The sequence below is a fragment of the Corvus brachyrhynchos genome, unplaced genomic scaffold (assembly GCF_000691975.1).
Source record: "Corvus brachyrhynchos isolate BGI_N302 unplaced genomic scaffold, ASM69197v1 scaffold363, whole genome shotgun sequence".
Lineage (NCBI taxonomy): Eukaryota > Metazoa > Chordata > Aves > Passeriformes > Corvidae > Corvus > Corvus brachyrhynchos.
This window is the reverse complement of record NW_008237404.1, coordinates 77,701-90,331: the sequence shown is the minus strand read 5'-3', so window position 1 is coordinate 90,331 and position 12,631 is coordinate 77,701.

The window sequence follows — 12,631 nt, the reverse complement described above, 5'->3', positions numbered from 1 at the left end:
CCCCTGGGCACAGAAGAGGGCATTAGGCTGTGCTGCGGTAATTAAGTGTGGATCGTTCATGTATCTCCAGGATATTTAAATGTGAACCAGTTTAACTGAGGTTTAATTAAAGCTGTTGTGGATCGGCTTAAATCTGTGCTCCTTCAGTTCTCTGGGAAGATTTTAGCTGCAGAGGTGGGATGCTATCTCCCAGAGGCAGGAGGGTTTGAGCTGGTTAATTATTAGAGGCGTGTGAAAACCTAAATGTGCTGACCCAAATGCAGCTCTCAGAAAGGGGTCAGCTCAGTGTTCTTGGAAATCAGTGAGTCCAGTTGCTCTGGGAATGGAGTCTCACAGGGACTGGAGACATTCAGCCTTTCACCTCTCAGTCCCAAATATAAGGTACACTTTCTGTTTTCTCCAATATGAATAGGTTTGTGTATCCTAAAGAAAACCAACCTTACCAAAATATTCAGTTGCACCAATAAAAGGGAAAGGGTAACAAAAAGACCAAATAACACTGACTAGCTCCCTTACTAAACAATTGGAAAGCACTTAGTGATAAGAAGGCATATAAAATAATAATAATAATGAACAGAACACAGTAGCACAGAGCCCTAATAGAAATTTGGTGTGACTCCAGCATCTGACTTGCCTTTTGCACTTCAAATATGGTGAAGCATTTAAAGGGAATGATGCTTTTCTATTAATCATTTATAATATCAATAACTTCTTTTAAGAGTACTTTTTTTCCTACACTGGATATTATTGATGTTCAATTATAATAAAGTGTTGCAAACAATTTGCTTCTAGCTAAGGAGAAAGATTTTCAGAGGAGTTTCTCTTAACATCAAAAACAAAAAGTCATTTCCGTAAAGGAAGTACATTAACCTGCTACCAGTGAAGAGAGTACAGTATTCTCAAAAGGTTCCTGAAAATTTTAAGTAGCATCAGATGGTAAATTATTATCTTGTAATACAGTGTTTGTGCATAGTTTGTTGTGTTTCTTTAATACTTAGTAAGATTTGAAAAGAACAAGAATGACACAGGATACTCCTAAAAAGGGAGGAAACAATAATCAAACACTTTTATCCACCTTCATTTCACACTGGGAGCATGTTTGTCTTTCTTTGAAAGAGAGAGTACTACAACATGCCACTACAAATCGCTGTCCAGCGTGTTGCTCTTTACTGGGGGTTTCCTGCTATAAGCCATGGCTGGACAATCAGACTACTGGGCTAAATTACAAAGGCAGGGCTCCAAAGTGTAGTTATTTTTATACTACATCTGTAACACCAGGATCAAGCAGAACCCTGGGGCCCTGGTTGTGTAAGGTAGCACTATCAGAGATGTAGAAAGCTGCACTTCACAGTAATTTACATTAACACATTTCCAAGTGAGAAGTACAGATCTAGACATTGTATAAACCACAACCTGAGTGCCTACATTTGCATTTAAGCATCTTAATGCACAGCTAAATGAAAGTACCAAAAATCAAAGTTGTAATGCAAGAATAGCAGCTGACTTAACTCAGAGCTCAGCCAGGCCCTGCAAAACCGGAGCCAAAGACCAAGCAGAGTTGTGAGGATACTGGAGAGGGCAGCTGGATGCACCGGGGCCAGCCCTGGGGCCGGTAAGGATTTGGTTCCCAAAGTCCTGGTTCCCTGCTCTCCCATTTCCTGGGTCTGGAGACACCTGAGGAACAGCAAGGAGATTTCTCTTGCACAGAGTCAAGGAAGTACGGGGTTGGAGGTGCCACACAGAGACAGAAGAGGATTTCCCTTTCCCGTAGGTCTTGTAAGGACTGAAGAAGAGCTGAACGCTTCTAATTCCAGCTCCTCAGACCTCTCCAAGGGGAAGCAGTCATGGGAAGAGGAGAACTGTGGACAGCATGGAGGGCAATGCCAAGTGCCTCCTTCCTAGTAAGGCACAGTGTGCCCAAGTTACACTCAATGCCCCCAGGAGCCTCCTGGGCCACGTTTGATACACCTCACATTCAACAGTTTTGGATCTTCACCCCACACTCATAGTGTCTGTCAGTAACAAGATGAAGAGTAGGTTTGTCTAACACATAAAAAAAGAATTAATATTACTGAACTGTAGAAAGTACTGACCTCATATGTATCACAAAATTTTTTCTCTTAATGTGTGAGATGGCCTCACTATTAGAGATATACAGGCTCCATACAGTAGACAGTAATTGTCAAAAAGGTTTTTTTTTTCCTGTCCGTGTGCTCATTTAAGCAGTTTTCTGTAAAATTCAACTGGGAATTTCCTAAAGATACTAAAACTACTAGACCAGTTTAATCCCTGCTTGCTTTATTTGCATTTCCAAGTCTCAGAATGATTTAATTAGTAACCAGCATTACAGCATATGTGCATTACAGTCCTTTCAAGACAAAAATATTTTTAGCAGGATTTAATAAAAAAAATTTGCAAACGTCCATCACTCTGGCCCAGTCCCCAGCCATCCAGCTGGACAAATGGGAGCTCATATGTTTGTGAAACAGTTCTGGTTTTGGGCAGATTTATTGAGTTTTTGCACCAGGGAACTGCAGACTTTTGAAGCTCTTTCTGTGGCTCCTCTGGAACACAAAGTATGTAGTGGATCACTGTTATCAAAATAGAAATGGCTATGCAGGGCCAGGAGTTTGATTTGATGATCCTTGCAGGTCCCTTCCAACTCAGCTTATTCTTTGACTCTGTGATTCTGTGATTTTTTTTCTTTTTCTGTAAATATGGAAATAACTTTATTGAAAACTGGGTTAGACAGTAATCTCTCAGGCAAAAGCAGCTTGTACATGCTGGGGTTGGTCTGTGTGAGTGGATACAGCCCCACACTCCAGAGAGCAGCTGGGCTAAGGAATGGAGAATTGTTTAAAAAGCAGCAAGGGATGAGGACAGAAAAATTTTAAGGCCATGCCATATAGAAAATACAGCATGCAGACCTTGTCTTCTGTCTCCCACATATCACACAGACTCCAGTTCAACTGGGAAATACCCTGGGCTGCTGCAGCACAAGCTGACACAGAGGCTAACACGTGTGGAAGTGATGCCCAGGAGCAGTTCTCAGGCACCAGCGGAGCCCAGCGCTGGCATTTCTGTGATGGTCTCAGAGTATCAGTTGCACTGGAAAGCAATCTGGTGAAAAGCAAAGCTGGAGACATGGCTGGAGTGCAGGCAATACTGGCTGGCAGAGCAGCCAGCAGTCCAACACCTTGTTCTGAGGGCAAGAACAGCAATGAATGCTGAAATAGAAAGCCCCAAAACTGGCAGCTCCAGAGCTGTCACCAGAACTGACACAGGTAGGACCTGGTGGGGCAGTCAAGGAGTGAACACCCACTGATGGTCACACAGGAAACTCCTGGCTGCAGATACTGCCCATCCTCTGCTGCTTTCCAGACAGAGAAAGCACCTGCTGCATGGCTGGAGGAGAGGATCCTTCAGGCTACTTTGTCCTGTGGGAAGTGACTGAGACCCTTGCTCCACACCCATTTCCATACGTGACTGAAAACCAAGGAAATGAAATGTCTCTGAACTTGCAGGCAGTGTTGCATAGAGATAAGAGGAAGATAAAAACCACACATGCCTTTCTTTTTTGCCCTTTCCAGGCAAGGGCAAACAAATCTGGCCAAGATAGTAGTTTTATAACTGAATTAAACTTGAAAAATGTGCCTACTTTTGCATGAACTAAGACTACTTGAGCTCTCTCTAACACCTGAAAGATTGCTGGGTTTGCCTGCCATGAGCCAAATTCCAGCCAGCTGGTGTCCTTATTGCCATGTCAGACCACAAAGGCATCATTACTGGTGTGAGCGAGTTCAACTCACCAATCACTGATCTTCTGGCCCTTCCAGATTTTCATCTCATAGTTTCCTCTCACTGTTAAAGGGCAACATCCTCAAGAGAGGAATGTGGCAGTGTGGGAAGTGGCTGAGCTTCACAAGAAGTCCCAGACAAGATCTGATTTCTGTTTCTGATCACTTATTTCTGGCCATTTCTCAGCTGTGTCCTCTAAAAATTCCTTGAGGGAAACATATACCCCATGGAATTTGAGTTATCCTTGATACCCTTCAAAGGCTGAATGTTACACAGGTGATTTGTTCTCTTCTTTTCTTCCCGTGCATGCAGATGAGAGACATTGTGTTCAACAGTACATTCAAAAAGACGCTTCATATTCTTGCCCTCAAAAGTAGCACACACATTCAGTTCTTTATTGCTTTGAGGCAGTAGAGAAAAAACAGTAAAGGACAAGGTTTTTTGAGGACCACCTCCAGGAGCAGAGGATAAAATACAGTGCCCAAAATGGGCCAGTTAGAAAAAAAGAAACACGAGAAAGGAAAAAACAGGAGTAACAAACGAAGGGCAGGGGAGAACAAGTTGGTGTGCAACAGAAGACTGACTAGACTTCTTGCTGGGCCTGATGAAAGGCACACAAAACAGAGAGACTGGAAAGCCAAATGAGAGGCCAAAACGTCCACTCTGCAGTGCTGTATCCTGAGACATGCCCCAGTGCCTCGGGCGACTCCAAGGAGAGGAGCCAGGATGTCTGCAACCAAAGCCAGCACACACACTCATGGAAAAGTCACCACCACCGCCATGCCCACACTGCAAAGGCAGCCATAACAGTTCTCTCTGGAGCTGAAAAGGGCATCAAAGCCCCTCTGAAAAGAAATAGCTAATGTGTGACACACAGAGGGGCATTCCCAGATGTGTGTCCCTCCCCTGTTTAAGGGGATCATTGATTCAACGGACATGTGTGGTTTGAGTAACTGTACAATTTAGAGAGTCAAACTGATGTGTCTGTGACAAACAATTTCATTAAAAAACCCCAAAAACCAGAATTGCCAGTTTTTAAGTGGCAAAGACTTGGAGAGACATCAAGGTATTCCCAAGAGTTCAGTGGAAAATGAGCCCTCAAACACGAGACCTGCCAGCTGACAAGAACAGCCTGGCATTATTTGTCTCAATTGGCTAAACCTGTGATTTCACTTCCTCCAGGGTGGGTTTTTTTTGTATGTTTACAAATAAATTCCTTAAATCCTTAAATCTTGACACAACAAGCTGAATGTCAAGACACTCAATTTACATTACCTTTCCTTTCACCAATGTTGTGGAAGAACACAGGCACATTATTTTAGTAATCAGGTTTCTGTTTCTCCAGCTATTCAACAAATTAGTAATATGGTGAAATAATGTTTTAATGTTAGTTTAGGTTACTTAAATTTATGATGCTGTGCAAGTGGAAAATAATTAGCATGAGACCTCCGAGTATCTACAAAACTTACTGCAATTGTGCTTGTAGAAGGTCATTAGTCTTTCTTCAACATAAAATTTGTCAATTAATCAAGACCTTTTTTCTTGCTGTTTTTATCTCTGTGAGAGCTGTAAGAAACTGTGGCAGTTTCTTGCTTTCCAAGTATAGAAATTCAGTCTGTTCCAGCAGAATTTTGATATTTCTGTTAGTTGGTATAAGGCTGTGCCTATTTGCCCTTGATTTTATGTTTAATTAAATCTACAATATTCCATAATTAATCTCTTAAACAAGATCTGAAATGGAGATTAGCTCTTGTTAGAATTCTCAGCTTAGTCATCTCTTTTTACTACATGAAAAAGCCGATGCATTTATCTCAAACATTATGTTAACTCTTCACGCTGTTGCCCTAGTCCAAATATTCCAACCCTTCCAATCAATACGGACAAAAATAAGCAAGCAGCTAACAGCATTCTGAGATGGGTTGGATTTTCCCCCTAGCCAGGCTCCCACCTATAAAATTTTCACCAGCAGGTCTCCGGCCTGCCATTCACTCCTACTGAAGCAAAAGTAAAACCAGCCTGCACGACTGCTCTGCTGCAAAGTTTCCCTCTTTCCACCCCAGCTCCCAGCCTGAATGTTCTTTGTCTGGGCTGGTGCTTTGATGTTGCATCAGGCAGTTTTGGAACAATAATTTGAAGACAGCATTAAAGCCAGCCAAGGGGAAAACATCCAGCCACTACTGTGCAACTGTGGAGATAATATGCCATGGCTTTGCTGGGAACCTGGAGATGGCCATAGAAGTCCCCGAATTTGAGACCAGGGGTTGACTGGCTGCCTCTCACAAGGAGCTCCACAAAAGCCAGGCCAAAAGCTCCATCCTCCCATTTTGAACCGGTCGCTACTTTGAGTGCAAACAGGACGGATACAGCCTTGCCAGAGCTGTTGTCCTGTGTTGTTTTCTAACAATGGAGGATTGAGAGGGGAAAAATAAGTTGTTTGTGTGTGTGTGTGCATCTGTCAATAAGGGAGCTTAAGTTAGGGATGAGAGACGAGTGCTGGAGAGGTACTTAGGGAGATTAAGTGCAGCAGATTTATAGGTGAAATCTGGTTAGTGTTGATGCAAAAGGTTGTGGGGGAGATTTTCAAAAGCACATGTGGGAGGAGAGTGCTTGCATACTATTGATTTTCTATTTTGGTGCCTAGCTCTCATCACTGTATGACAGCCTTGTGAAGCACCGGAGCTTCTGGAGGCACTGGAAGAGGTCTGTGAAGCAAGCAGGTGATGAGTCAACCCATCACCCACTGCAGAAAGGGAGGGAGGAAACCACGTGAAAGAGGCCCCCTCCCCCCACACCGCCAAGTGAAAGCAGTGCAATGGTCCTGATTCCCAGTGTGTTCCAAATAGCTGGTGGAACAGGCAGAGGTCAGAGAGCAGGAGCACGATATAGAGCACACATTCATGAGCTGTGGGCATGTTTCCAGCTTTGTGAGCAGGAGTCATCCCTGCATCAGGGAGCACTGACAGAGGGCAGCCCATGAGTCCACTTTCCTTGTAATTAACCCACCCTCATGTGGAGGCAATCCCTTCTGTTTTATCCAGACCTGTGTGATGGCATCCGAGCACCAGAGGTAGGACTGCAGCAAGTGCCCACACACAGGAGCAGGGAGAGGAGGATTTGAACACAGGAATGGGTTTAGCAAAGCTCTGAATCAGGGGCTTTACAGCTCTTCACTCAGGGAAACAGCAGCTGCTGCTCCACCACGTGCACTTTGTTTTTCCTCTGAAGGCAGAAAATAAAGTAGGTCACTATTTTGTTTTCCAGAAGCCGAGATTAAGGATATTAGGAAAGGGCACAGTATAGTGTAAGCTGCTGATGAAAACACCAGAGACTCAAGCTGCATGTGTTTATACATGACATGAATGAGAAACTCAGTTGTTGACATGAAAAACAGAGATCATGTGTAGATACTACATAAAGAAGAGATGTAAGGTGCATTAATTAGAGGCTATTAAGGCAAAAATGTAAGGTTTCTGGCTCTTGAAAAAAACAGGAGACAAAGTAGAAAAAAATATTAGCTGTCACATGAATAGGAGAGTGCTAGTCAAGTACCTGTTTATTTTCCTTAAGAAGGCTCAGTTTTTGTAGGTGTGCTGTGTTTTAAAGCCTCTCCAAACCACTGTGGGTAACCAACAGTGTTTAAGATGATTAAACCAGTGCTGGGAGCAGCAGGACATCAGCTGTAGGACCGCATAGCCATTAGGCACAACAAGCATTGTCACATGAAGAATTTGAGTGGTTTTCCATTAAATCTTACACCCTGAGATGATAATTGTTCACGCTCTCAACTCAGGCATGTTCCATCCAGGAAGAAACAGGGAACATGATATGTAAGACAAGTCCAGTTACAAACAATTGGTAAATTTAAGGAAAGTGAGAGAACAAAAAATGTTGGGTTGGTTTTTTTTTAATTAAGAAAAAGAATGAAGACATTCAGTGGAGAACTACAGGAGATCATCTGCAGAAATTACACAATGCAACAAGAATTCGTGCACAATTCTCATAAGTATTGTACATTTCAGTGGAGCGTGCAATTTGAATCTTCAAAGTTCTCTCTGCCTTAGACCCCTCTCTTGCGACTCTGCCCACACAGATGTGTCCTTGCACAAGCAAGGAGGCAGTCGCCCTTGTTAAAAGCAGTGAAGGTTTTCAGAATCAGCCCCTTCACCCCAGCATGTCACTAATGCGATCTCTCCTGAGCAAGCATGTCACAGAAGAACTGAAGTTTTTGCAAGTGGTCGAAAGGCATCAAGACTGCAAGACTCACTTCTATCTGTGATAAAGCAGGAAGTTTAAGGTTAGACATTATTATAATGTATATTGCCTTGGAAACAGACAACATCTGAAAGGAAGGAAGAGCAGAGACAGGGCAGATTTATCCATAAGTCATTATATGAGATTAGCTCAGTTGTTTAGAGCATGGTGCTAATAATGAGCAAGGGTGTGGGTTTGATCCCTGTGTGGGCCATTCACCTGGGAGCTGGTCTTGATGATCCTTGTGGGTCCCTTCCAGCTCAGAATATTCTGTGGTTTCTTCCTTTTTTCTTTTTCCCCTTTTAATTAAATAATTAACTTATTTCTAAATCCCCTTTCTTTCACTATATGAGGAAGAGCTCCTGGAAAAAGCTAGCAATGAAGTCTCAGCCTGGATCCTCTATGTTTCTGCCTAAACCCTTCCAGTACAGGTAAAGGTTTATTTGCCATATAAACCCAAACCAGGGCTTTCACAGTGTCCAGGACTCAGCCCAAGTCCTGAAAGCTGAGAGACCCTTGCCTTTCCCACAAACAGACAGGGAGTCCCAGACCGTGGCAGTAGGGGCAGGTTGGGGATGCCCCAGCAGGAAAAGCAAAGGCAGAATTACTGAGGCAGTCAGTAAAGGCAGGCATCAGCCCAAGCCACAGCCTGGACATGGGCTTTGTGCTGCCCTCTATGTCACAGCAGAAGAGCCTGGAGCTGGTCTAGCCCCTGGGGATCCACTGGTGACACGCTTATCCCACAGAAGGGAGGGAAAGTTATTTCAGACATGATTCATCCTTCTCAGTCAGGCAAGAGAAACCCAGAGTTAGAGGTCTAAAACAGGATACATGGATGGCTACCTAGAAAAATTTTTCTTGATTGTCTACAGGGGAGTCCAGAGGAGTTTCAAGTGCTGTCACCTGACACTCGGACGTAAGCACTCAGACATATACTCTGCACCCTTGTCCCAGCTCCTCCGTGCCACCCAGGAGGGACAACTCAAGCCATGCTGACAGGTGAGGGAAAGACTCAGCCCACCAGGAGGAGCTGGCAGCTCCCATGAGCAGGGCAATCAATTCAGATGTTTGGACCTGCTTCACCAAAGGCAAAGAAATCTGGATCCTTGATGTTATTTATCTGATTCTGAACAGCTTTATGGAAAGAATTTTGTTGTTCACATCTTCATTAACTATTGCTTAATTCTGTGCTTCCCAGTTTCTCAAGGCCTCCAGATGTAACAATTTTAATTCTTCTCTTTACAGAGGAAAGCTAATGCATTAAAACAAGTCACTTCAGACTTTCATTTTGCATGTTGTTCTTAAGTTGTCCTTATTCTTCCTCAGTTTTGCCTCACAAGCTAATGGAAAAGAAAGATTTACTGTCTTCATTTTCACTGGTACTTATCTTCAGCACTTTTTCTTGCCCAATAGATCTGTTGCAACTAGTAATAAGGGGAATTGCTACTGTCTGACTTCCACAGAACTTACTTTCTCTCCTTTACAAGCTTTTATGACATTATGGAAATACCAGCCATCTGAGATTAAGAACAGCATTTTAGCATAAAATATTCAGACTGTACCAACACTGGGGACCTTCATGCAGCAGCTTTATGCTGTTGTTCCAGTCACCTAGATACAATATTGCGTTTCTGCAATTTGATAGAAGTTTTAAGCAGTTGGGGAGGAATTGTTATTCATTATGATTTTACTGGATTAATAGATTAATTGTAGATATTTTCTAGATAATACTATTAGAAAATAGAATTATCTGTAGATCCAGCTTCAGGGCCCTCAGTGAAATTGGTCCATATAAATAATATAATGCTAAATCTTTGACCTGAATAGATTGCAATCTAAGCAAACCAAAGAGAGAACTGATGAAAAGAGGATATTATCGTAGTTTTCCACAGGCAAACAGGAGTAACACTGAGATTAAAATACTTATCTGAGGTCAGAGATAGCCTGCAGCAGACCCTGCTGTTCAATTCACATCTCTCAGAGTTCCACATTTAACTGTGAAGCCATCTTCCTACTCTCATACACTCATACAAGGTAATTTTAAAAGCTGGATGATTAAATCTTGGTTTATTGCTGTCTGGAAATTATTACAATGTCTCAAAGAGAAATAAAATACCTTTCTTTGCATCATGTATCTGTTAGTAATTTAGCTGTTTTTCCAGAGAGCAAAGGTACAATCAAAGTTCTTGTTCCACCTAAAGAATCTGGCATATGGGAATATTTACAAAGTATCTAAGATGCCTTGGTGAAAGCAAGTTGCATAATTCACATCATGGATTTTGTTAGACTTGCCACATGGAAAGGAAATATTGCCTTCTGTAGCAATTGCTACATTATTCCCCACTTACCTTGAAGTGAATCTCCTTCAGAGAGAGTAAAATAAGAGATAAGAAATTAACGTCTTCACTGTACAGCACAATTGCTGACCACCACATGAATGGCAATTTTTATCTTGTGTTTCAAACTCTGCATTTTCAGAGAGAAGAGAGAGAGGAATTTCCTACATGTCCAAGGCAATAAAAGCTTCGCCTCTACACAACACCTGGGGCTTCATCCCCAGTGAGGAGCACTGCACTCTATTCAGCAATACAGATCCAGCTCTTCCACTTCCCAGTTAAATGTATTCAAATGTTGGCATCACTTCTCATCCTCAGACCTTGGTACACCTGTGGCATCGGGACACATCCAGAACATGCCTTGGAAATAATGAGGATCCAACACTAGCACCAGTGAGCCCTGTGGGAAGTACGTATGTAGGAGGAGAGCAATATCCCTTGGGGACATCACAGTTTAATCACACAAAGTACATCTCCTTTCAGCATCACAAAGCTCTGCAGAAAATTTCTTTTTAGTTCTAGGCTGGTTTTCTCAGCACCCTACTTACAACCCAGACTACTTCAGACGTTTGCCCTTTCAGAGATAACTCATCTGTTTAAAAGTCTCTGGCCCATTAGGCTCAAATCTCCCTACCTGGGACGGGGACTGGTTCAAAGCCTTCTCCTTATGCAAGGTGATCTCACAGCGAGCTCTGAGCCCCAAGGAGTCCCAGAGCACTTGGCCAGGAAGATGAAGACGAGGGTTACAGTGCTGTTCTTAGATGAGTACACACAGAGTGGTACTCCCTTTTATGCCCCTTTTCTTCTCTTTAATTAATGTATCTTGATTAGTTATCTGGAGGCCAGCCTTGCTTCCCTGGAGGGCTAGGAAGCCCTCTGGTGCTCCATGGCAAGCTTTAGTCATCACAGAGAGGCCCAAGGAGAGACCAAAGGTAAGAGGGGGATGCTCTCTCAGGGTTTCTGCTGCACTGCAACCCTGCTCAGCCCAACATGCAGCCCAAGTGCCAGGACAGCTGTGCCTGAGAGGTGTCTGCCTGAACCCACCCAGGTTTGTTAGAAAAATGAACTAGAGCCTCTCCTTTCAGGTGCAACTCTTAACCAGTACATTAATAGCTAAAAGGCAGCAGAGCAGGAGGAGGATTTGGGACCTGACCTCCTTGCCTCTTTCACCAAGTACCAGTATCCCTTGCTGGCAGTATCTTAACCAGCTCCCTGCTCTTCACATCAGTGTTTTGAATCCTATTCTTCCATGTCTCTTGCCAGCCAGGCAAACCCATCTCTGGGCTGCACCCCAAGCTTTACTACCAGCAGGATGAGACTTCAGTCTCTGGTATCTATAAATAGCATCCTGTGAGTCCCCCAACTCTCCACAAACAGCACAAGATGCCTTGCAGTGCTCCCCAGTGCTGCTCTGGAGGCCACTGCCAGGAAGTGCTCCATCCAATAACCACTGCAGTGTTGAACCTCCAGGCACTTTGCTCCTCCATCAGCCCTTACTTTCCCGGGCATGCTTCTGAGCTACTCCAAATTCCAGCCCTTTAACCTGTAAAGGCAGCTGGGATGTGACTCACAGTGCCTTGTGTGGCACAATGGAGGGGGTCACCTGAGGCTCCCTGCAGTCAAATGACAGAAACAGGCATCTGCACCATGTGGTTCCTGTGACCCATTTCAGACGTGCACCATCCCCAGGGCAGCTGTGCACCAGAAGCAGCTGTTGCTCTGTGCAGGAAGCCAGGGGTGACCAGCTCAGAGGTTACAGCTGCACAGAAGTGGGCACATAAAGCTGGGGATGAATCCCACATGGTGCCACTGGGACCTGGGTACATGCCAGCAACTTGTGATTCCTCCTTCAGGTTTGCTGGGAACAGTGCCCAAGGATTTTGATAATTTACATGGATACCGGCTGAAGTGGGCAGAGTAATTTCATCTCTCCATTGCTTGTGTATGATTTACAGCTTTGACGTGTATTTCTGCACTGCTCCTGTTTTATTAAATTAGTGTTAGGATCTCTTGAGGCAACTTTTAAATAATTTGCACAGCTTACCTAACATTACTTGCTTGCTCAAGGTCTCATATGAAATTTACTTGCATTCAACCCAAGTCTTCCAGCCAGTTAAATGTATTACTCCGGAAACAACTGAGAATTTCAGGATTGATGAATTGTTCAGCAACCTCATCATTATTCTGCAGGTTTACATTCCTATTTGCAGTCTTAGAGGACTTGATAAAAGTAATGTTTTGTATCT